The sequence below is a fragment of the Narcine bancroftii genome, chromosome 1 (assembly GCF_036971445.1).
Source record: "Narcine bancroftii isolate sNarBan1 chromosome 1, sNarBan1.hap1, whole genome shotgun sequence".
NCBI lineage: Eukaryota > Metazoa > Chordata > Chondrichthyes > Torpediniformes > Narcinidae > Narcine > Narcine bancroftii.
The window spans coordinates 189768119-189792681 of NC_091469.1; the positions used below are offsets into that span (position 1 = coordinate 189768119).

Here is a 24563-nt window from a genome sequence, read left to right on the forward strand (position 1 = left end):
CCAGGTTCACTTTCCAAGGAGGAGCTTGAATGCTAACTCCCTGCTTTTTACTTGCAGCCTCCAATCTTTCTTGGACTTCTTATTGCGTTAAGTCCAGGTAAGGCAGCAGCTACTTTTTCTCTTTTTTTGGAATCACCTTGAATGTGTTGTAGAAGTATTCAAATGTATTTTTTAAGTGTAATAGTTTGAAACATTCCTTAGTCTGCACTTATTTTTACCAATTTACCAGGAGGGTCAGGCTCCTACGTTCTAACCTTACGGTATGATGTGAAGTCCCCTCTTTTTTTTTTCAATGTAACATGTCTTAACACCATTTTTATTATGTGATTTGTTAATACCTTATTTTTTTATCATTTACCTATGTAGCATTTATTTGATGATACCAATAAAAATATTGAAAGAGAGGTGGAGACTGTTGTCAGAGATGGACTGGGTGAGTTTGAGAATGGGGTGGAAGTTGGCAGCAAATGAATGAAGTTGACAAGCTCATCACGGTGGCAGAGGAAGCCTCGATGAAGTCATCAATATAGTGGAGGAAGCGTTGAGGGTCCTTGCCTATGTAGGTTTGTAGCATGGATTGCTCCACAGCAGGCAAGTATAGCTTGGGCCAACGGGGGTACCCGTGGCTACTCCTTTGATTTGAACGAAGTAGGATGAGTCAAAGGAGAAGTGAACTAACAGTTTACATTGGGCTAGGAAATGATGTTTTCTATAATCTTGAGAAACCTCTGGATTGTTCTATTTCAAGGTTTTGTCATTTATACACTACATACTTCACTCAGCAAATTTGGTGCATGTCTGTCTCATTAAAGTTTTTGGCACCCAGTGTTGTATGACAAGGGACTTTCGCTTCTGTTTTTTTTAACTGTAAATATTTGCTTTTATTTTAAAGGCATTATTCTAATTCTGGCTCATCCTTGCGTTTTTTATGCGCAACGTTTTTGTTAATTCTTTGCTTTTGCTTGGTGGGAAATCTTGAACTGGTAATCTTTCAGAAGAGTGATTACACATCTAAGGAAAGATGAGTATGTTCTCTGCAAAGTTGGGGGGGGGCAGATGTACATTTGCAGTTCTCTAACTACACAAGGTTTAGATGAAGACTTTTGTACAATTCAGGCAATTGAGGCATGAAAACTGGCGGCAGAGTGGATCTGAGGCCAAAATCAGAATATATAAGAATGGTGGAACAATTATGAGGGGTCCTATAACTGAGTTAAACAGGAATTAAATAGACATTGTGTTTGTAGGGCAATACACAAAAGTGTTGGAGAAACTGTGGGTCATGCAGCATTTATAGGAAGTAAAGGTTGACCAACATTTCAAGCTTGAGCCTTTCGTTAAGGAATGAGCAAAGACAGGAAGACACCTAAATAAAGAGGTGGAGGGGAGCAACAGCGGAGGAGCTCATGCTAACATGCAAGATGTCATGACTAGATACAGGTGGGAGGATAGAAGAGGTAAAAAACTGAGTGATTGGGGAGCTGTAATGAACTGCTGTATTCCTGATTACCTGGTTCTGCCCCTATAAAGCCTCTAACACCTTGACCCTTCCCCAGAAACCCCATGTCACAGTACAGGATGAGGCCTCTGTCCATTGTGAATAAAAGCCTGAAAATCGGTGACTTAGTCTCAGCTTCTTGAATTTTTACTGCACATCAGGAGGGTAGATCTTTGATAAGAAAGGAGACAGTGGGATAGGTGAGAGAGAATTGGAGGTCAATGTTAATGCCATCTAGTTGGAGAGTGCCAAGACAGAATACAAGATGTTGTTCCTCTAATTTATGGGTAGCTTTGGTTTGGCAGTGCATGAGGCCAGGGATAAACATGTCAGCATGGGGATGGTGTGTAGAAATAAAATGTTTGGCCACTGGGAGGTTCTTGCTTTTGCAGCAGACAGAGCAAAGGTGCTCAATGAAACTTTATCAAAGTCTGCATCCAGTTTCACACCAGCCACATTGGGGGCACTGGCTGCTGTAAATGACCCCTGCAGATTCATAGTTGAGTGTTGCCTCACTTGGAAGAACTGTTTGGAGCCCTTAATGGTGGAGGTGGAGGTGGTGTGAGTGCAAGTGTAGCAGTTTAGTGAAAAGGGATGAATGGACAAAGGAGTCCTGATGGAATGATCTCTATGGAGAGGAGATGTCTGGTGGTGGATTCACCTTGTAGGTGGCAGAAATTGCAGACATGTTGGATGTAAGGCTGCTGGGGTGGTAGTTGAGAACAAAGGAAATCTTGTTGCATCTTGGGTGGATGGAATCAGGGCCGATGTATGGGAAATAGATGAGATGTGGGTAAGTGTGGAGTTGATGGCAGTAGAAGGGAAGTTTTGGTGGTGGCGTCACATTATAGGAGGTGGAAATTGCAGAGGACAATATGCTGGATTATGGTGGTGGGAGCATGTTGGGTGTTTCGTTATTTTCAGAATCAGTAGTTCGTAATTTCTGCTCTATTTCCTTTCTAAAACAACCCGTACACTTTAATCTCCAACTCCATGTCACCCAAGCTCTACTCTTTTTCACTCCTTTTAGCCATGGTGTTTTGGATTTGTGCCCAAGTGTATAAATTTAGAAAAAGTGCCTAGTTCATGAATAATTCTGTGACATTAATTTTCTTGCTAACGTTGAATGGAAGATGTTTGAGCAGGGAATGTGGCATGGCACCAACTGTTCTATCCATTCTATTGCAGGCAAAGCTGCATATGATGTAAGCTGTAATTTTGATTTCTTAAATGATAGCTTATGCATGTCGGTTGTGGCATCTAATACATGTTGTGCATTCTTCTCAATTTCTGTTTTCAGCTTAAAACATTTGCCCAAATTGCTTGTATCTCACTTGGTCTTGCTGACCTGTAGGACGGCATTCATTTAGGACCATCTTCATAAATGTGCATTAGTATTTTCTGATTTGCGAGGATAAAAACTATTCACTTCACACTGTAATGTAGCTGGGTTGGAAAACAGTGACTCTGCCAAGGAACCCTGTAAAATCAATTTGCCTAATTGAACAACTAAAGAAAATCCAATCAAATCACTGCAGGTTTTCAATAGTTGCTATAATTAGAGGCACTACCAAGAATTTTTGTATCCTTATAAACATCTGAGCCAGTTTGAGATTAATTTTGACAATTTTTAAAACTTTTTTTTTTAAGATCCAGATCTTTGCTTGGTTTCCCTTTGGAGACTTGCAGGATTTTGTTCTTGAAAGTTAATTTGTCATGGATGGCTTTGCAACCCTTTCTCCTTCAGTTTGACTTGAATGCTTGGCTGCTTTATTTTGTACACTGAGTTTTTCTTATAGTACGGAATATTTTGGCGAACAAGTAGACTCTTGAAACCCTCAGAAATTGCGGGGGGGTGGGTGGTGGGGGAAGGGGGTGGCATACACCAGATACAAAAATGAAACCTTAAATTCAGCTCAAAAAAACGCCTGATACAGATTCAACGTATACAAATTTTCATGCTACTAGTATATTTTCCCTTTTAACTTAAAACTCACTTCATACTTTGTCATTTGGCAGGAGGCTCCATGATAACACCCACCCTCGGGCAAAGCCAAACAGCTCAGTCAATGCAATTTTTTTGGGAGTTGACTTATATGCCTAACATATGATAAACCATGAAAAAGAGGCTGAGGACCTGACTTATCTGAAGGTCATCTTGTACACCAAAATATAAGGTAGCTAATTTTATTTTTCTAGTTTGAAATTGGATCCATTCACACAGTTACACTCAACACAGTGGTAAATTTTGCTTGTTCTTTTAAAATCACTTTTGATAGAGAGAAATATTATGTATATATTATTTAGATATTAATTATATAGCTTTTATATAATGCAATACAGAATGAGTCATATCAATTATACATTCTTATGTAATTCTCATAAGTGACAAATCCTTATGAAAATTTCACCTCCTATTCTAATAAGATATACATTATATAAATAGATCAATCTCTTCTTGTTATTAAAAAAAATTAAAAGAACAAAAAAAACCATACTAATTAACCCCTCCACTAAACACAGTCGCCAGCAAATAAATTGTAAAGAATCGAGTATAGGCTCTTGGGCATCGGATAGAAAATTCCCAGAGCACCCCCACCTGAGAATCAAATTATGATAATAATCCATGAATGGCCCCATATCTTGTCAAATTCAACCTTAATATGTTTAACATTATATCTAAATGTATTGAAAGTTTTCCCATGGTGGATCGATAGCAATTATTTATAGTAATTTGATGGACCTAAGAATATGTTCATAGATAGGAATCAAGAATGAATGGGAACAATACTTGAATACATCAAGCGTGTTATCCCAATTTTCAACTGAACTTGATCTGATTAATAATACAACATCCTGTGCATGATATTGTTTAATACAATTTAAAGTTGTACATAGAATACATATGTCCAAAGTTAGATTATCATTGTTATCCTGATGTTGATCCACTGTGACAAATGTAAAATTTTTGAGGCCTCTCTGATTCACATGTTCTGGGAGTGTCCAGAACTACAAGAATATTTGGAACAATCCTTTAAAACTATCTCACAGATTCTTAGGATTAAATTAGAATAATGCTTTTATTGCTTTGGTTATTCGCTAGAATAGAGGATTTTCTTGAATTCAGCTCAAAAAAGAATAGTAGCTTTCACTTCATTGATGGCAAGATGAGCAATTTTGATAAGATGGAAAGATAGCATAGCACAAACTTGTATGCAATGGTTGCAGGATGTTGTGTCTTGTTTTAGTTTGGAGAAAATTAGATATAATGTTAAATTTTGCTTTTTAAAATTTATTTGCAACACAGTAGAAGCCAATTCCAGCCATTGAAACCTGTGCCATTCAATTAACTTACCAACACCATATATTTTTGGAGGGTACAACATTCCTGTATAGCTTTGTTTTTCTGATGAGTGGAGTGTTTGGCTGCTGCCCAAATTATAATTTTTAAGCAAAGTGATTTTTTTTTGCTTTTTCTTTTATGGCTTTAAGTTAGTACTATTGAGCTAGAATTTTGCATTCACTTGCAAACATAAACTGGAAGTTTTAATAATGGAATGATGTGTGTATTTTTAATGCTACTTATTTGTGCATGAAGAAGAATGGTACATATTTACTTATTATTGGATAATGACAAATGGAATCCCACTTTTTTTTTAAAAAAAAAGCAAAAGGGAATTACAAACTAATTAATTGGAAATAACATAGTAAGAAAAATGTTAGAATATTATTCAGGATGCAGTAACAGGCACTTTAGAAATTAATAAACGGTGGATTTATGAAAGGAAAATCTTTGCATTCTCTTGAGATTGCTGCTCAAAGGGTAACTCAAACTAAATGAAATACAAAGCAGTTGTGAGAGATTGAAAGCATTGATGTTCAGAGGGATGTTGGCCTACATGTATTATGAAGGTTAACATGCTGTGGGAAGATCGTGGTGCTGATGGAGCTGCTGAAGCTTGTGTGAGATAAAGTGCAGTGTTGGAACAGCTAGTGTGTGAGTGGCCCAGTGTAAGAGTGGTGACTTTGAGGCTTTGGTGAGCAAAGGCTGTGGTGGTGATGGAGGAATTGAGGGAAGGTAAGGACAACTCTGTTGAAGAACAAGATAATTCAGCGAGGAAGCACAGGTAAGAACAGATTTTGCAAACGTTATTTTCTCTCTTATTTGTAGCAGTGGAATGACTGCCAGGGGAGAGACATGTTCCTCTTGCAGAAAGTGGATAGTCAGGGAAGCCAACAGTACCACTGATGACTTCATTCGTGAGAAATGCTCCAAACTGTAGCTGCTTACAAACAGTGATAGAAAATTGGAGCTGGAGTTGATGAACTCTGGATCATTCAGAAGGCTTGAGGGGGATGATAGATGGGAGTTAAAGGAACATAATAACATCTTTGAGGCAGGAGGAAGGAAGCTGGGTGACAGTTGGGAGAAGGAAAGGGAATAGGCATGCAGGGTACTCTTGTGGCTGTTACCCTCAATAATGCATATACTGTTTTGGATATTGTTGAGGGGACAACCTAGGGGGGACAAGCCATGGTAGTCAGATCTCTGGCACAGAGTGTGGCCCTGTGGTTAAGGGGATGAAGGTGGAGAGGCACTCTGTTGTGATAGGAGATTCAATAGTGAGAGGGAGGTTCTGTGAAAGAGATTGAGAATCCTGGATAGTATGTTGCCTCTCATGTATCTAGATATTTGTGATCACAGCATTCTTAAAGGGAGTATGAGCAATCAGATGTTGTGGTCCATGTAGGGATCAATGACGTAGGTAGAAAGATTAATGAGGTCCTGCAAAGAGAATTTGGGGAGTTAAGTGTGATGTTGAAGGACAGGACTTCTAGAGTTGTGATCTCAGGATTGCTACCTGTGCCACGTACTAGTGAGGTTAGAAATAAGAGGAAAATGCAGCTGAACAGGTTGCTAAAGCGATGGTGCAGGAGGGAGGGCTTCAGATTTATGGATTATTGGATCTTCTTCCAGGGAAGATGGGACCTGTTCTGGTGGACTGGTTTGCATCTGAACTAGAGGGAGAATAAGATCCTTGCAGGAAGGTGTGTTAGTACTACTCTGAAGGGTTTAAACTAGATTTGCAGGGGAGTGGGAACCAGAGTGCCAGAGCAGATTGTGGAGTGGAGGAAGAAAAAGATGTTAAAATTGCATATGAAGACAAAAATCAAAGGGTTTTGCATGGTGGAAATAATGTTCCCAGTTGCATCTATTTCAATGCAGAGTATTGTAGGAAAGGCAGGCACGCTTAGAGCAGAGATTGTCACGTGGAATTATGATGTGGCCATTAGTGAAACTTGGTTGTCGGGGTGGCAGGACTGACAGCTCAGTGTTCTGGGGTAGTGTTGTTTCAGATGCGATAGAGCAGGAGGGATGAAGGGGAGAGGAGAAGCATTGCTCGGCAGGAAAAAGATCACCGCTTGCTCAGACAGTACAGACTAGAGGGCTTTATTACTGAGGCTGCATGGGTGGAGCTGAGGAATGGGAAAGGGATGATCACATTACTGGGGTTGTATTATAGACCACCCAATAGTTAGAACTGGAGGAACAAATCTGCAGGGAGATGGCAAATAGCTGCAGGAAACAGAAAATTGTGATTAAGTTATTTTAACTTTCCACATATTGACTGGGATTCCCATACTATAAAAGGGCTGGATAGCTTAGAGTTTGTCAAATGTGTTCATTGAGCATTACTATGCTTTAGTGTTCGATGTTGCACTGGCACATATATTCCTTTAAAAAAACGAAACCCTCTTTAACCTGTAACCCTCTATTTTCTCCCATCTATATGGCTGTCTAAGAATCTCTTAAATGCCCTTAATGTTTCAGCTTCCACCACCATCCCTGGCAAGGATTTTTCAGGCACCCACAACTCTATGTATATAGTTTTTTAAAAACCCTGATGCCTCCCTAAACTTCCCTCCCTTCACTTTGTATATGTTCTCTAGTGTTTGTTATTCCTGCCCTGGCAAATAGGCACTGGCTGACCACCTTATCTATGCCTCTCATAATCTTGTAGACCTTTAAGTGGGAGTACAGAACAATCTGCCATCTGAAATGGTGGATGTGGGCTCAATTTTAATGCTCAATAGAAATTTGGATAGGTACATGGATGAGAGGGGTATGGAGGAATTTGGACTGGGTGCAGGTCAATGAGGCTAGGGCCCTCGGCATAGTTTGGCATAGATTAGAAGGTCCTCTTTTCTGTTCTGAAATGTTCCATGGAAAATTCACCAGATTTATTTCTAGCAATTGTCATAGGAGAGATTAATACAACTAGTTCTATGAACTAGTTTAAAATGAGAGATGATCTCAGTGAAACTTTTTTGGTGGAATTTTATAGGGTTGAATAGGCAGTTTCTCTTAGCTGAATGTCTAAATTCAAGTCGGCTTCAAGTTAAGTGACTGGTTGCTTTAGTCCTGGATGAGAAGAGATGTTCCTCTCATTACTTCATAAAAGTAGGTTGTTACTATTGAGGTGATTTTTATTTTTCTCCCACAATATTTTTGAGGTAAAACAAGGAAATGTTTTAAGTACACATTTCCAGTTATAGTCAAGAAGTTTACTGTTCTTTCAACATCCACGAATGTGCTTGAGCACGGCCATTTTTGAGATCATTTCCAGGTGATCTGAAAAACCCCACTCAATGTACATTTGTATAAAAATTATTTGTATTGGAATGTGTGACTTTAATAATTACAACTACTGTTCTCTCTCCCATATAATCATTGCTGCTGCTTGTAGAGTTCAAACTTTGGTAATCTTTCACTGCAAATCCCTTTGACACAAGATCTGCCTTGTACAAATTGTCAATAATATAAATGTACATTTATTGCCTAATGTACAAAGTGGTACAAACTCTTGATGTCTATCTAGCTATCTGAAAATTCAATGTGTAATAATGATTCCCTATCCCAAAAGCATCTGTACTCGTTTCTTCTCCTTGTCTAGCTATAACTTGAATTTACCAATTTGTTGTTTGACATATTCAACTCACTGCCTAAAGTACAATGTGAACTCGATTCAAAATTGTTTAATTCCCATTATCTAACAATTCTTTTTGCCTTAATTTCATTTAACTTTTTAACCCTATCGTCTTGGGTCTTAATTTTGGGTCAGCAATTGTATGACACCCATCATGTCACCAATTGTCGGTATTCGTCTGCCGCTTGCAGGCCCCAGTCCCATCACCATCATGTCAGACTCTACCCACATCCAGCCTCGCCAATGCGGAGGCTCTGACAGCATTAGTCTCCACCCGTCGATCTCCTCTGTTCCCAAGAGGGCTGCTCTGTTCTTCTTGCCCATGTTGAAGTAAATTATGGGCTTTGTTTCCCTCTTTTCAGCAATTTTTTTTCTCTCCAGTCGATTTGCAGGATTATGGGACAACAGAATTGTTGTTACATAATCCAATTACTGTGTGCGAGGAATTGTGCATGAGGAATTGGAGGATTTTGTTCAATGTTAAATAATGTCTATTGTTCTGCCTGACAATTAAGAGAGCATTTCAATGAAAGTTAATGAAATCTAATTTCTCAATAGTCTGAGGTAAAATAGTTTATACTTCTAAATTCTATCATAAATGTGTTGATGCAACTTGCAGTTTGACAAAGCACAAGTGCATTTTAATGCATTTTATTTTAGTAAGGTCCCTTTTCTATTCTTAGAATATTTGTAGAATACTTTAGGACTCATGAAATTCATGAGACCCAAAGTATTCTATAAAGCTACTAAATGTTTGGGTATATTTGGCTCATTGTGTTTATGCTGGTTCTTGGAATTGCTTTGTTCCAGTCTTCTGCTGTTTCATGGCCCTGCACAATTTTCATTTTGGTATGGATCCAATTCCCTTTGAAAGTACTTGATCTGTTTTCATCACCCTCTGAGGAAGTGCATTCTAAATGATAGCTTGTCACTGAAAAGAATCCAAGGGTGCAAAACTTTATAATCAGTTATCTTTTAAAAAAAAACTTCGTCTAATTAATAGGACAAAACATGAATTTTGAGCAACTTTTTTTTTTGACCTGTACTGATTTGCTCCTTGCTCTTTATTTCTTCAAACTAACTTGTCCCTTGTGTTTTCCATCTTTAAAGATATCTAAGATTACCTTGATATAATGGTATTGATCTGAACCAACAATGACAGTAAATATGGTCATTTGTAGGCAATATAGATAACTGCCAGATTTGCTGCTATCATAAACACAGATGGTTCACTTGTTCTTCCACTCAGTTCATACAATCCAGTTTGTACAACGTTTGAATCTTAAAGCCCTTGGTCCCGAGTTCTATTCGCATGTTAGACAAGATAGACAAGAGTTAGATAAACCTTTTACAGATGACGAAATAGAAATGGCAATAAGAGATATGCCGAATGGAAAGGCACCTGGTGAAGATGGGTTTTCTATAGAGTTTTATAAAGTTTTTTATGCTGATGTATCTTCTATTTATAAGGATGTATTACAACAAACTTATAATACTTTTCAATTACCTGAGTCTTGTTCTAATGCAATAATTACGGTTATACCAAAAAAAGATAAAGACCCTTTACAGGTTTCTTCTTATAGACCAATATCGTTGTTAAATGTAGATTATAAAATTGTAGCTAAAATTATAGCTAATGGATTAGCTCAATATCTGCCTAAAATTATACATGGTGATCAAACGGGATTTATAAAAAATAGGTATGCGTCAGATAATATTTTACGGTTAATAACTTTGATAAATAAATCTAAATTTCAGTTGAATTATCCAATAGTGGTTTCATTGGATGCAGAAAAGGCTTTTGATAGAGTGGAATGGAAGTTTCTGTTCAAAGTACTTGTGAAATTTAGTTTTGGTTCTTCATTTATTGGATTGATAAAGGCTTTATATTATAGCCCGAAGGCTAGAATTGCTGTTAATGGCCAAATTTCAGAATCTTTTAGTTTGACAAGATCTACTAGACAAGGATGTCCGTTGTCACCTGCTTTATTTGCTATAGTTATTGAACCTTTAGCACAATTAATACGTCAAAATGAAAATGTTAAAGGTACGAGAGTTCTAAATGAGGAATACAAGATTAATTTATTTGCTGATGATGTTTTATTATATTTGGTGGATCCGGATACTTATTTACCTGCAATTCAAGAATGTTTAGAAATTTATGGCCAATTATCTGGTTATAAAGTAAATTGGGCTAAAAGTGAAATTTTGCCAATTTGTAAAGATGATTATTCAGAGTATAAAAATATTACAAATTTGAAGTGGAGTACACAAATTAAATATTTAGGAATTAATGTTAATACAAAATTTCAAGAATTATGCTCAATTAATTATCTTCCTTTAATAAAAAGGATTAAGTTAGATTTGATTAGGTGGAGGGATCTACCTTTGGGTTTACTAGGGAGGATTAATACCATAAAAATGAATATTTTTCCTAGAATACAATATCTGTTTCAATCAATACCTTTTTTTTTTAAAGTTTTTTTAAGGACTTGTATAAAACGATTAGAGAATTCTTATGGAAGGGAAAATTTCCAAGAGTAGCAATGAGAAAATTGATGTGGGATTTTCAATTTGGAGGTTTAAGATTACCGAATTTTCAGTATTATTACGAAGCAGCTCAATTTAAATTTCTTAGAGCATTAATGAATATGGACGACCCACCTAGTTGGGTAAAGATAGAAATGGCGGTTATTTTAGAAAAATTTCCTCATGAGTTTTTGTTTTGATGGAATAAAAATTTACTACGAACTTACGATGTGCCAATATTGAAACATTTATTGAATTTATGGACAAGTGAACTTAAAAAATTGGGACTTAAAAAGATTGCCATTATATAATAATCAACTTGTTCCTTTTACGGTCTCCAATGTCACTTTGAAACAATGGGAAAAGAAGGGAATAAAAAATTTATCTGATTGTTTTTCTGAGGGTTGTTTTTGTTCCTTTGACGAATTACAAAGGAAATATGGTATTAGTGGAAATTCTATATTTGTATATTATCAATTAAGATCTTTTGTAAAACAGTTATGTGGTCGACATATGATTTTATTACCTGAATCTAGTTTTGAAGAATATGTAATTTCAATACCAAAAAAGGGATATATATCTGATTTGTATTGTATTTTACAAGAAATTGATAGTAAAAAAGACTGGGATGAAGATAAGTTGAAATGGGAAAAAGATTTAGGACATAAAATAGCTGAAGAAGCTTGGATGGAAATTTGTCAGAATAGTATTCGGAAATTAATTAACGCTAGACTAGTGATGATTAATTATAATTTTATTCATCAGCTATATTTAACGCCGGAGAAATTTAAAAAATTTGGTCTTAGTAAGTTGGATTCTTGTTTTCGATGTGATCAGACGGCCAATACTTTTTTGCATACTGTTTGGCTTTGTGATCGATTGCAACAGTTTTGGAAAGGTATTCAATCTATTTTTAACAGTTTATATAATATCCATCTTGTATTAGATCCCGATATATTTTTATTAGGGAACATGCTATCATTAATTGATTTAGGTTTAGAGGATTATTAGATTTCCTTTATCTATTTAGCTTTAGTCATAGCTAAGAAATGTATAGCACTTACTTGGAAAGATAAAAATATATTAATTTTAGATAAGTGGTATTTGGAGATGAAATTTTGTTTGACTATGGAAAGGATATCTTTTTCAATTCAGGATAGGATGTCTTTTTATAAGTTAAAGTGCTAATTATATGAATTTAAGTTTGATTTAAATATATGTTTAAGCGTGATATTTTAGTATTGATAAAAAAAAATTTTGTTGTTAGAATTTTTTTAGATTAAGTTTTATCTATTTTTGTAAGTGGGTATTTTTTTTCCATATATAATGTTAATTTTATTAACTCTTCACTCTTTATTTTGGGGGGGAGGGCTGGACTAATTTTAAGTTAGATTACTAATATTGTTACAATTAACGGGGGTGGGGTTATTTTGTGTAGTTTTCTGATGTAATATTGTAATCATACCTTTTTAAATTTTTTTTTCTATTTTTCTTTAAATGTAGTTCTTTATTGTATTCATGTTATAAAATTTTAAATAAAGTCTTCAAAAAAAAAACTGAGCCTCAGCCTAGTGGAACCAGACAACAGGCTGTGAGGTCCAGCATGCAGGCAGCTTCAAGGAGATTGCATTAGCATCATTCATCATGATGTTCAAATTTGCCAATTTGGGCCTTCGGGATCACTAAATGGAGTGAACAAAGACACAGTAGTTGGTCTGAGTTGGTTTAAATGATTTTACTGGAATTCCTGTGTGAGCTTATAAGCACAACCCCCATAATACTTTGCTGCCCCTGGGACCATTATGACATCAGTCGGGAGGACTGGCAACACTCCAAATCCTTTCCACTGCATCCATGTGAGTTTGCACCTCCATGACCGGTTCACTTGCGGATCGGCGCAGCCTGCTACATTACCATAATACGTCATGGAAGAGAAGGATTTTAAAAAAAGGATAATTGTTCACATTTGCAATTAGTTTTAAAAAAAAAAAAATTTCAAGAGTGCAGATAGATATTTTGGTGGTCCTGGAGTCGTTTATGGTTAGGGTAATTTGGAGGTTAAGGGCCTGATAACTGTTTGAATAAAATTGTTCTTGAATTGAAAAGTGCTGGTCTTGAGGCTTCTGAAATTAAAAGAAAGGTTGTGACAAGGATGGTAAGGATCCTTTGTGATAGCTGTCTTCTTGAGGCAACATCTTGCATGTCTTCATTGGATGGGAGATTGCTGTCTGTGATGGACTTGGCTAGGTTTGCCCCTTTCTGCAATGTTTTACGTTTCTGGGTATTTTAATTTCCAAAATGCAATGATCGATTATTAAAATTTAATCTTACAGTTCAGTACCAGGCCATTTTGGCCTATGAATCCTAACAGTCCAATTTACACCCAATTAAAGTACACCCCCGGTATGTTTTTGAAAAGTGGGAGGACACTAGAACCCCTGGGGAAAACCCACACAGACACAGGGAGAACATACTCCTTACAGCATGGGATTCGAACCCTGGACCCAATTGCTAGCACTATAAAGGCATTGCGCTAACCGCTACACCAACTGTGCCGCCCCTGTGGAGTTCTTCAGGTTATTTGATGATGTGCCAAATTTCAAATTAGAGACATTGATGAGCTGCCTTCAAAGTTGCCTCTGCTGACTTCAGGAGAGGACCTTTGATGTGTAGATTCCCAGGAACCTGAAGCTATAAACTCACTCCACTCCCAACCCATCAATGGTTATTGAATGGATGTTTGTTTTTAAATAGTACGCATTAAATGTCACAGATCAAACATTCATTCAGTTTGAATTAGAACAGGATTACTTGTCAGGAAGGCGCAACAATGACTACACTTCCTCTGAAGATTGAAGTTGATAAGATTACTGGCCACCATCATGTCAACCTTCTACAGAGAGTGGTATGGGTGCTGCAGAGAAGAGGATTGGAGGTCAGTCCACAGGGCCAGAAGGGTGGCAGGGGGGATTGCTGGAGTCTCTGTCCCCACCCCCAATTGACGTCATCTACTGAGATTGTTGTCTGAAGAGGAAGCGCAAAATTGTTGAGGACCCCTACCACCCCACACACAGCATCTCTCAGCTACTTCCATCAGTAAAGAGATGCAGCAATATAGAGCCAGCACCACCAGGCTAAGAAACAACTTCTTCCCATGGACAGTGTGAATGCTGAATGACCAAAGGAACCATACTAACACTAACCAGCTGAGGCTCTCATGTATCCGGCTGGGGGAAATATTATTTGTATATGTGATTGCAGGTATACCCTGCTTTATGAAAGAGCATTCCAATGAAAGCCGAAATAGCACAAAGCAAAGGCTATTGAAGGCTATTTTTGTAAAAGTGAAAACCCATTCAAATTTCTTTCAGATAGTGAACAGAGGTTTCTTCATATAAACAAATTTGCATAAAATGAGTATTCGTAAAGTGGAGTTTACCTGTATTTGTCTTGGATTATTTATTATTTGTATATGTGCTATGTCTCATTGTGCTATGTCACCGAGGACCAGAGAACACTGTTTCATCAGGTTGTACTTGTACAACCAGATAATAATAAACTGTGGCGCTCTGAGGATCTGAAATAAATCACTGCCACCACACCGATGGTCATTAACGACTTTTTAAAATTCAAATTCAGCACGCCCCTTTAAGGGCAGCATGAGCTCAGTCACCTGGTGCATTGACATCATAATCGCTGCCCAGGGTGCACGCTGGAAGGGATACTGGAGTCAGGAAGAAACCCCTGATGCCACCATTTCCTAATGGCTGCCCTGCCACATGGCGATACAAGCGGGGCCAGTTCGCCATTAGGCTGTGTGCTGCCACACAACCCACCCCCCCCCCCCCCGGAACTGGCTTGCGTCCTGTCGCTTGGGTGGCCAGCCCTGCCGTTTGGACATGGCCGCCTGGACTGATTGAGATAAGTCTAGGTGGGCGCCTTTCAAACGGTCCACGGTAAATAATTCCTCCCTGCCCCCCACGTCCAAAGTAAAAGTTCTGCCTGACTGCCAGAGAACCTTGTGCGGTCCCTTGTAAGGCTGCTGCAGTGGTGCTCTCTATGGTCCCCTTCTGATAAAGACGAATTGCACCACATCGAGTTCTTTGGGTCGATGAGATGGTCGGGTGCTGTGGTGCGACGGGGGTGGTGGGGTCAGGTTGCCCAGGCATTTACGGAGGTCGGCGAGCCACTCAACTTTGCTGTGCATGACCTTCGCTTGTGGGCCGAAGAATTCCCCTGGCAGGGAGAGTGGTGCTGACGAGGCTTGCAGATCCTCCTTGGGCAATGTTCTGATTCTGAGGAGGACCCAGGGCAACTTGTCCACCCAGTCAAGGCCAGAAAGCCTGGCCATCTGGGTGGACTTTAAGTGGCGATGGAACCTCTCTACCAACCCATTAGACTGCAGGTGGTAGGCCGTGGTGTGGTGTGTTACCCCTCAAAGCCTCGCCAGCTGCAACCATAGGACTGAGCACCCCTGTCGTTCGTAATATGAGCCAGCATGCCGAAACGAGCGATCCATTGGCCGACCAGGGCTCTAGCACACATCTCTGCTGATGCTTCATGGACAGGGATGGCTTCTGGCCACCTGGTAGCTCTGTCCATTATGGTGAATGGGTACCGCGACTCCCTGGACACCGGCAAGGGGCCCATGATGTCTACGTGGATATGTTGGAACCTTCGCGGTGCTAGGTCAAAATGTTGGACGGGCCTGTGTGTGCCTGTGGACTTTGAGGTCTGGCATCGGACGCATTTGCAGGCTAGTGCTGCGACCTCCTTCTTGAGGCCGTGCCAGACGAATTGCTGAGCCACCATGCGGACGGTAATCTTTACTGAGGGGTGGGCGAGATTGTGGATGGAACTGACGACCCAAGCCCTCCAGTCCTGTTGAACTACCAGGTGTGGTGAGCCGGTGGAGGTTTCACAGAGCAGCGGCTGGGCGGAATCGGGGAGGCAGATATCCTCAAGCTGGAGCCTTGATACTGTGGTGCAGAGAGCCTGGGTTTCGGCGTCTCACTGTTGAGCCTGTGCGAGCTGTGAGTAGTCGAGACTGGGAGCTAGCGTGCTGATGGCTGGGCAGGAGAGGTCGTTGTCCTTACATACCCTGTGCCAGATGTCCGTTGTGAATTCTGAGACGTAGGACAGGTGGTGCTGTTGCCTGACTGACCACGGGTCCTTGGCCATCGATGGTGCTTGGGTGAGGGGCTTGTGGTTGGTAAAGACGGTAAAAGTCCTGCCCTCTTGGAAATATCGAAAATGGCAGATGGCCAGGTACAGCGCCAGGAGCTCCCAGTTGAAGGCACTGTATTTTAGTTCGGGAGGCTGAACTGCCTGCTGAAAAAGGCGCCACCGTCCATCCAGCCTCTGCTCGAGCACCCCTCTGACCGCCATGGCGGAAACATCAACTGCTAGCGCCATGTGTGCTTCTGGGCGTGGGTGCACTAACAGTCACCTCAGCGACGGCCTGCTTCGTCATTGTGAAAGCCTTGTCTGCCTCCCCCGACCAGGCCAAGGTCTTCTATCGCTATCAGCGCAGACAGAGGGCGCATGATGCGGGTGGCGTTGGGGATGAATCGATGGTAAAAGTTCACCATCCCCAAAAATTCCTGTAGCCCTTTGAGGGGAAATGTTGGACGGCTGCCACCTTCTCCAGTGCCGGAGCTGACCCAGACACTGATGATGTGCCCCAGGAACTGCAAAGTTTGTTTCCTGAGCTGACACTTGGCCTTGTTGACCGTGAGGCCGAATTCTGCCAGCCGAGAGAACAGGGTATGGAGATGGGCCTTGTGCTCTTCGCAAATGCGCCAGCTACCAGGATATCATCTAGGTAGATAAAGACAAAGTCCAAATCCCTTCCACTGCATCCATGAAGCGCTGGAATATCTGGGTGGTGTTCTTCTGGCCGATCGGCATGCGGAGAAACTCGAACAGGCTGAAGGGGGTTATAATGGCAATCTTTCCAACGTCCTCGGGGTGGACCGGGATCTGGTGGTATCCGTGCACCAGATCGACCTTCGAAAAGAACCGTGCGCTATGGAGGTTGGCCACGAAGTCTTGGGAATGGGGGACTGGGTACCTGTCTGGAGTCGTGGTATTGTTCAGCCATCTGTATTCTCCGCAGGGCCTCCAACCTCCTGATGACTTTGGAACCATGTGTAGCGGCACCGACCAAACGCTGTTCGATCGCCGAACGATGTCCAACTCCTGGAGTCTGGAGAATTCCTCTTTGGCTTGCTTCAGTTTCTCCGGTGGCAGCCGTCTAACCCTGGTGTGGATCGGGGGGCCTTGTGTGTAGACATGATGGAATACTCCATGTCAGGGGGAGGCGATGTCGAAGTGAGGCTCCAGGATGGCAGGGAACTCATTGAGGATCTTGGCGAATTCATCTTCGGCAGCAGTGACTGTGGCGATTTCCAACCTGGCATCATCTGCTGTGCCCAGGCACACCGAGCGGAAGGTGCAGGCTTCGAGCAGCCTCCTTCCCCTCACGTCCACCAGCAGGTCGTGAGCCCTTAGGAAGTCAGCCCCCAATAGCGCAGCGCTGTGCTGACCGAGGCCAGGACAAACCTCCAAGTGAACTTCTCTTCCCCGATCTCTATCTGTGCCCTACGAGTGCCAAAGGTTTTGATTGTAGAGCCATTGGCAGCCCGCAGGGTTGGACCGGGGGATCAAGTCCATGTTTCCAATGCTGTGGGGGGTGGGGGGGTGGGGAAGATGGTCAGCTCAGCCCCTTTGTCAACTAGGAACCGGCGGCCTGTGGATCTGTCTTGGATGTAGAGCAGCCATCATCGACAGTTGGCCTGGCTCTTTCCCTGGTAATCGCAGGCCTGGTGGCACTTGCGGGCTTTAGCCCCCAGCGCTGATGGTAGAAGCACCACGATGACTGGGCTTCTTCGGGCTTGTCCTTGGGCGATTCTTGCTGATGATGGGGCGCTGGCTTGGAGACCTGACTGAGTGCCTCCACGTTCTCCTGCTTTCCTCGCCAGAGGGCATCCACCTGGGCTGCTGCCTTGCGGGGGTCAGAGAAGTCTTCTTCAGACAAATGGAGCTGAATGTCCTCTGGCATCTGTTCTAGAAAGATCTGTCTGCAGTGTAAGCACAGCTCGTGATCCTCTGCCAGGGCCAGCATCTCACCCATGAGGGCTGAGGGGCTGCAGTCTCCCAACCCATCTAGATGTAAGAGTCTGGATGCACGCTGCTGGGGTGAGAGGCCAAACTTCCCCAGGAGCAGATTCTTGAGGGCTGTGTACTTTTCGGTCGCTGGTGGCTGATGGATGATATCACCCTCCTTTGCCGCTGTGTCCTGATCGAGGGCGCCCATGACATGGTATCAGCCATGATGTTGCGGAGGTGGAGTTGTGCCTCCGCTTGGCCGAACTACATCCGTGGGCGATGTGGCCAGAAAGGGGGAAGTTTGAGGGCTACCGCATTAACCTCTGCCATGTCCATCGTTGGTTAGGCCCGTCGGGGTCACCAATGTGGTGCTCTGAGGAACTGAAGTAAATCACTGCCACCACACCGATGGTCGTTAATTGTGACATCATAATCACTTCCCAAGGGCGCATGCTGGAGTCAGAGAGAAATTCTGACGACGCCATATCCCCATGGTTGCCCTGTCATGTGGCGATACAAGCGGGGCCGGTTCGCCATTAGGCTGTCCGCCACCACAAGACGACTTAACCAATCCTAAGAAGATCTGCTGAGCCTAACACATGCCTTACAATCAATATGGAATTGCATTGTAGTGTGGTTGATCATTTGTTTGGTCCTTATGTTAATGTATTTGTTTAAAAATATACTGATAGCCAGTGAAATTTGTCTTGTCCACTAGATTGGGAGTTTCCACTCAAGAAATATAGAACAATTAAAAGCAAAGGATTATTCAGCTTGATTTCATCCTTGGCTTGAAGCCATCTAAATGTGACCATATGCTGAGCAAATAGAAATGTGCCTGTTTAATACCCTGCACATAATTAACAGCCTTTGTGCTTTATGAATGACTGTCATTTTTTTTCTTAATCAGCAAGATTTACTGTACATCTTTTGATGTTGCAATGAATGTTAGAGGAGATTTTGGTTTTGGGATTGAATATTTCATGTTTATTGAATATAGGAACTTTATTTTCTCTTTGTAACATTGGGTTTCCCCGTACAATGTGATATGGTTAAACTTAATTTCCTTGCAGCAGACAAATATTTTCTCACTTGTTACTAGGAATGCTTCTGTTTTCAGGTGAGGCTGTAACATGTTTTCTCAAATATGGTACCTGAATATCCCTAGAGTAATTTAAGTTTACTCTTTCCCATATTGAGGTGTTTGTGCAAGAGTATTGTCAAAATCATTGAAGAAACTTAGTGCACACAGTGCCTGAGATTGTCTGTCACCCTGGTTAATTGTAACAGTACAAAATGAAGCATTGCTTATCAAAATCCTTTTGTTCCTAGTTGTATTGTTTTGCTTCCTGCGCAGACAATGGTCTGCTTTCACTGTTGTTTAGTGATCTTCCCTTGTAAGCTTGGAAAATACTAATTTCAAGTGGACAAGGGTACTGCCATTAATACGTGCTCACTGAACAGCTGGTAAGAGAAAAGGGACCCTTGCTGATTGAAGCATAGTCTTCACTCAGGAATGTCGGCACTGTGATCAAAATTATAGCAAATCCTGTTTTCATCCTAGGATTTTTTTCATGCCAGATTTCTGCCTGCAGTGGTGCAAAATCAGCATGAAAATGGCTGAATTGCATTCTGCTTCAGCTGTGCAGTTTTTAGAGACCCACTGAATAGACATTTGCATTACTAGAGTATGGGATCTGACTGCAGGAGCCATCCAATGACAAAAATCAGTTCAGGCTCTGATGCACTTGCTGCTTTAAATATAATTTCCAAAGCCCCTGTCTTGTAAAACTTGATATACATTGCCATCTTGGCTATGAAATCTTGCTGTTTGGAATGCTGTTCAAAATTCAAATTTGTGGTGCTTGCGCAAGCAATATTAAAGTCCTTTATGTGCTTTGAGATTATTATAGTGAAATGAGAAGCAGAGACCAGTTTGGGTAAGTACAATGGGTGTGGATTGGGAATACCTTCAAAAAAACTTGTTTGGTGGATTGAGGCTACTGTTTTTTGACCATTTTTAATGGATATTTTATTGTGCTCCTTGGCCTGCTTTAAAACTAAAGTAAAAAGTGATTTTGCTTGCATATGCTCTTTTTTCTTGTTATTGAAAACAGTGCAGTTATTAAATAGATTTAAAGGTATAGATTTGGCATGAGAGAAGAGGACTGAATGATGATTAAAATGTATTACTTAGTAAAACTAGTGTAAATCGTCAAGAATTAAATGGTTTTTTTGTCTTTTGATATACATTTTTTGTGCTGTTGGACTGCAACAGCTGAATGCTTCAATAGAAGGCAACATATAATTAACTCTTTTTATGCTTTCGTGCCACGTAGAGCATAGCTGGAGTTTCAGCATACCTGCAATCACTGATTCAATCCAAGCTATACCCAAAATTATACTTGTTTTTACTTTTTTCCTGTTTCTGCTTATTTCACATTGACTTACAAAATCTGTGGTAGCAAACAGGAAACATTGGAATCTCCTATTAAAGTTACTTCAGAAAGAATTTGTAGTGCATGTAGCTGAATTGGGTTTATTATAAATATGATTTTTAATCGGTGTCAAGTCCCCTGGTCTTTATGTAATGCAAGTTTAAATGTCATTCTGGAATTCTTGTAGTATCCCATTCAGACACAAATCTTTTGCTTGATCCTTGCAGTTCAAACTCATCATCCACATTCCCATAATCTTTCCAAGTTATTCTATAAGTTTTGAAAGCTGCAATTGCATTTGTCCATTAAGCTCTCAGACAGTGTATTCCAGACTAACTTTATGAGTATTTTTTTTAAATCCCTGGATCTCTTATTTTTAATTTGGTTCCCAATGAACAAACTTTGTGTGCTTTCTAACTATGTAGCGAATTGTGCACACATTTCATATCTCTCATCCCTGGAACTATTTTGGTGAAGCATTTCTACTCTCGACCAGAGCTTCATATCCTTAAAATGGATGTGATCAGAATTGGGTACTATATATATGAAGATTCTACATAATCACCTTGCTTTTGTATTCTTTACTCCCATTTACAAGCTCCTGGTTGCCATTATTCTCAATTGGTATCTCATCATGCAACTATGAGATCTGTTTCTGCAATTCTTTAAGAACTGTACTATTTAATCTGCTTTTCTTCATACAGAGAAGTACAAGGCAATACTTCAGGATGAAATTTTATCTGCCATGTTTTTCCCATTGCACCCTGTTGCATAGCCTCAAGTTTGCTGCAATCCTTGTAATTTTCAATACATTTCAAGTCTAGGGGTTTGGCAAAAGAAAAATGGTTTGGCACAGTCTAGATGGGCTGTAGGGGCTTACTTCTGTGCAGTAGTATTCTATGATTACTGTGCATTTCTTATTGGGTAATTTGGATTTTCCAAGGTTCTGCTACTCATTGATTTGAACCCTAAAAATTAGTCTTCAATTTAGGTATGCTTGTCCAATAGCATTTAGATATTTACATTCTCCAATGCTACCACAAATTGTTCTGGTATAATTCTTCTGGTTATGCTCGGGACCACCACTACTCACATGCAATGCCATAAACTTACCTGTAAAATATCAAACTTAAACATATCCTTCCAGTATATAAGCTTTTTTTAATGTTTGTCTTGTTGACTGGCATCATACAATTATGTGCTTATGTTTGTCACCTTTATTCCTTTCAAAATCTGCTCACTAGTAAATACTGTATCTTATTTTTAATGGATCTTTTTAGAATGATCAAGATGAAGTGACTAATTATTTGAATTATTATAGTATGTGTGATATTTCATAATTTGAATTGCTATTAAACCATTTTTTAATCTTCTAATTTAATTTGGTCTTAAAGGAAAACCTTATGCCTTTCCCATCAGTAATTTCTTTTTTTGCTGTACTTCTATTGATGTGGCATTGTTCATTGAAGTACCCCAAATTACTCAATGCTGTAATTGCAAATTAATTTAACAGTGTCAAAATACATTGGTCTTGCTGATTTTAAGATTTGGAGATGTTTAAGTTATTTTAGTCTTCATAATTATTCAACTGGTCGAATTGATCTCTAACCAAATACAATTGTAGATGTTACTTGCTCAGAACTCGCATGTTAATTCTCGCATGGAGCTCTGGCGGTGAATCATGTAAAGCTGATTTTTATACAAGTTATTTTCATCATTTAAGTTACTAAATGTATGTCAGTCATTAATACTTGTAAATTTCTGCTTCAATATATAATTTGCACAATTGAAAAATCTATAATTTTCTTAATTCAGCATGAACTTTGTTTTTAGTCTGCTTTATATTCTTTGTATTGTAGATTACAACTTAACCTTGGTTTGGAGCTCAGTTCCCAGCATTGCTGACCACTGCATAGTTTGAGAAAAGGAAAGGCATTGAAGGGGAAATGTTTTTTGCAACATGTCTTGAGTAGTAATTGTGAAAACTGGCAGACAAAAACGATCTGCAATGGAGCACAAAGGGGGAAATGTGTACATGGCACATGTCCCAGCCAAAGTCTGTTTTCACAACATTCAATGCTGGATAAATGGGCACTCTGTCCTGATGCTCTCATGTCGACTATTGCTGACTCAGACTGATTTGCTTATAAAATGCTAGGCTGTATAACCATTAATGGTAATGAAGCGATGAAAGTGACAATCTGATTCACTGATACTAGTTGCTTTTTGACTCATTTTAGAGCTAACTTTAGGAAATCAGTCTCCTGAGTCATTATGTTGTATTGTATTAAGTTGAACCATTTTTAGGAACAAATATTTGTTCATACCACTTCATTGGATAGAATATGAGATAATGGAGTTGAGGGTATACAAAAATATGTATATAATTTTCCAAACAGTTGTACTAAAAACATGCTTCTTAAAAATTATGTAAAGGCATTCTATTCTGCACAAAATTCTGTGATACAGGCAGAAACAATAAAATAATGTTTCATATTAGTTTTATTGAGGCTATACTTGAAGCCTTTATTTCCATTTGTTTAGCACTTTTTAAAAAAAATTTTCCCAAAAATATGCGAAGTGACATATTAAACTTTTTTCTTACAAACTCAAAAACAAAATAGACCCTCCCTCCCTCCTTCCCCCTATACATACAGATTCATTCACCGTCAGAGCTTACATATATTTTAAATATATTGAGTACAATTGGGGAAACTATACTTTTGTCTATATAATAGTTACTTTTATAACCTTTATCATTTGTTCATTATTTGTGTTGAAAAAATTCAAGGGTTTCCATCAAATTAAAATTAACTATAATATATAATCAGCTTCACTATTAAGATCCTATCACTTCAATTTGCACTGGTAAAACCAGGTATTTAAACATAAAGTTAAAATGACCTAGTCTACAGAACTATTGTATACTGTAATGGCAAGTACAATAACTAATTCCTTTTAATCAGATTTGAACATGATCACTTTAACAGGCCATTCAAGGGGCCACAGGAATGCAGATAAGCAAGGAAAATTCAGTTTTGATTACTGAAAATTAAGAGTATCTCACACACTACTCTTTCGTCAAAGGAATCTTGCTATGAACTGTTTCAGTTTCAATTGTGCTCCTTGCTTTTCTTTGCCATTAAGATTACAAAAGCATGTAATTTATGCCTTGGATTGTAGTTAGAGCATAACAACAGTGAAGGAGAAAAATTGCTAACCAAACCACTGCTTTGATATTGTTGTGTGAAGATCATTTGCAATTTGGCTGGCTATTCAGATGTCCAAGGAGTTTCTTGAAATTACAGGTTGCAAGACATTGCACATAGTTTCATTCAGTGCAATTTCCTGAGATGCAAAGCTGATTCCAGATACTGTGTAACAAAAAAAAATTACATATAAGGCATCCCTTGGACTCTTCATCATTGGATTCATTTTGTTTTGTGAACTAATTTTGGAATGCTGGTGAATTGACTCTCTTTAGTAAAAATGAATACATGTGTTTGGGTACTCATTTCAGTCCCTTTTTTCAGTCATGTAAAATAAACTTCCTCCAGAATTACTGAATGAAGAATTTTTTTAAATACTTATGTATAGTTCATGATGAGCTTACTTTTGGGGAAGCAGATTTCAACAACTGTGCTTGATTTCCATGAAGATGGAATTTTAGATTAAAACCAAAAACATTAGAAACCTTTACCTTTAAGTTTGATTGGAGAAAGCTTTTCTACATAATGTTGCAGTTCTAGGATACAAATATACAAGAGATTTGTTTATTTTTAAAATTTCAGATAGAAGACCAGAATGCAATTTAATGTGACTGGACAAATGGAAACTGAGACCAAGACCAATCTATTTCCTACTATGGGCCACATAGCCTGGTCTTGGTAACACCTTACACAATTCAACATGTGTTCAAGTTGTTTGTCTTTCGATTGTATAAGTACAACCCAATGAAAGTTTTCTTTGGTCCTCTGTGCAACACACTGCAAGCACACA

The 24563-nt window shown here is 39.5% G+C and overlaps 1 protein-coding gene across 5 annotated transcripts in view; it reads left to right on the forward strand.

Moving 5' to 3' along the window:
• LOC138736238 (nucleus accumbens-associated protein 2) overlaps window positions 1-24563 on the forward strand; it is an 88382-nt gene that overhangs the window by 19093 nt on the left and 44726 nt on the right. For 2 of the 5 annotated variants that reach the window (XM_069885414.1, XM_069885403.1), the window contains one exon: window positions 3518-3675. The exons of 2 other annotated variants lie outside the window; for them this stretch is intronic. The gene's annotated coding sequence lies outside the window, so the exon portion shown is untranslated. Of the gene's footprint in view, window positions 1-3517; window positions 3676-14734; window positions 14973-24563 lie in introns of those variants that run through there. One more of the 5 variants, XM_069885442.1, reaches the window with a different exon arrangement.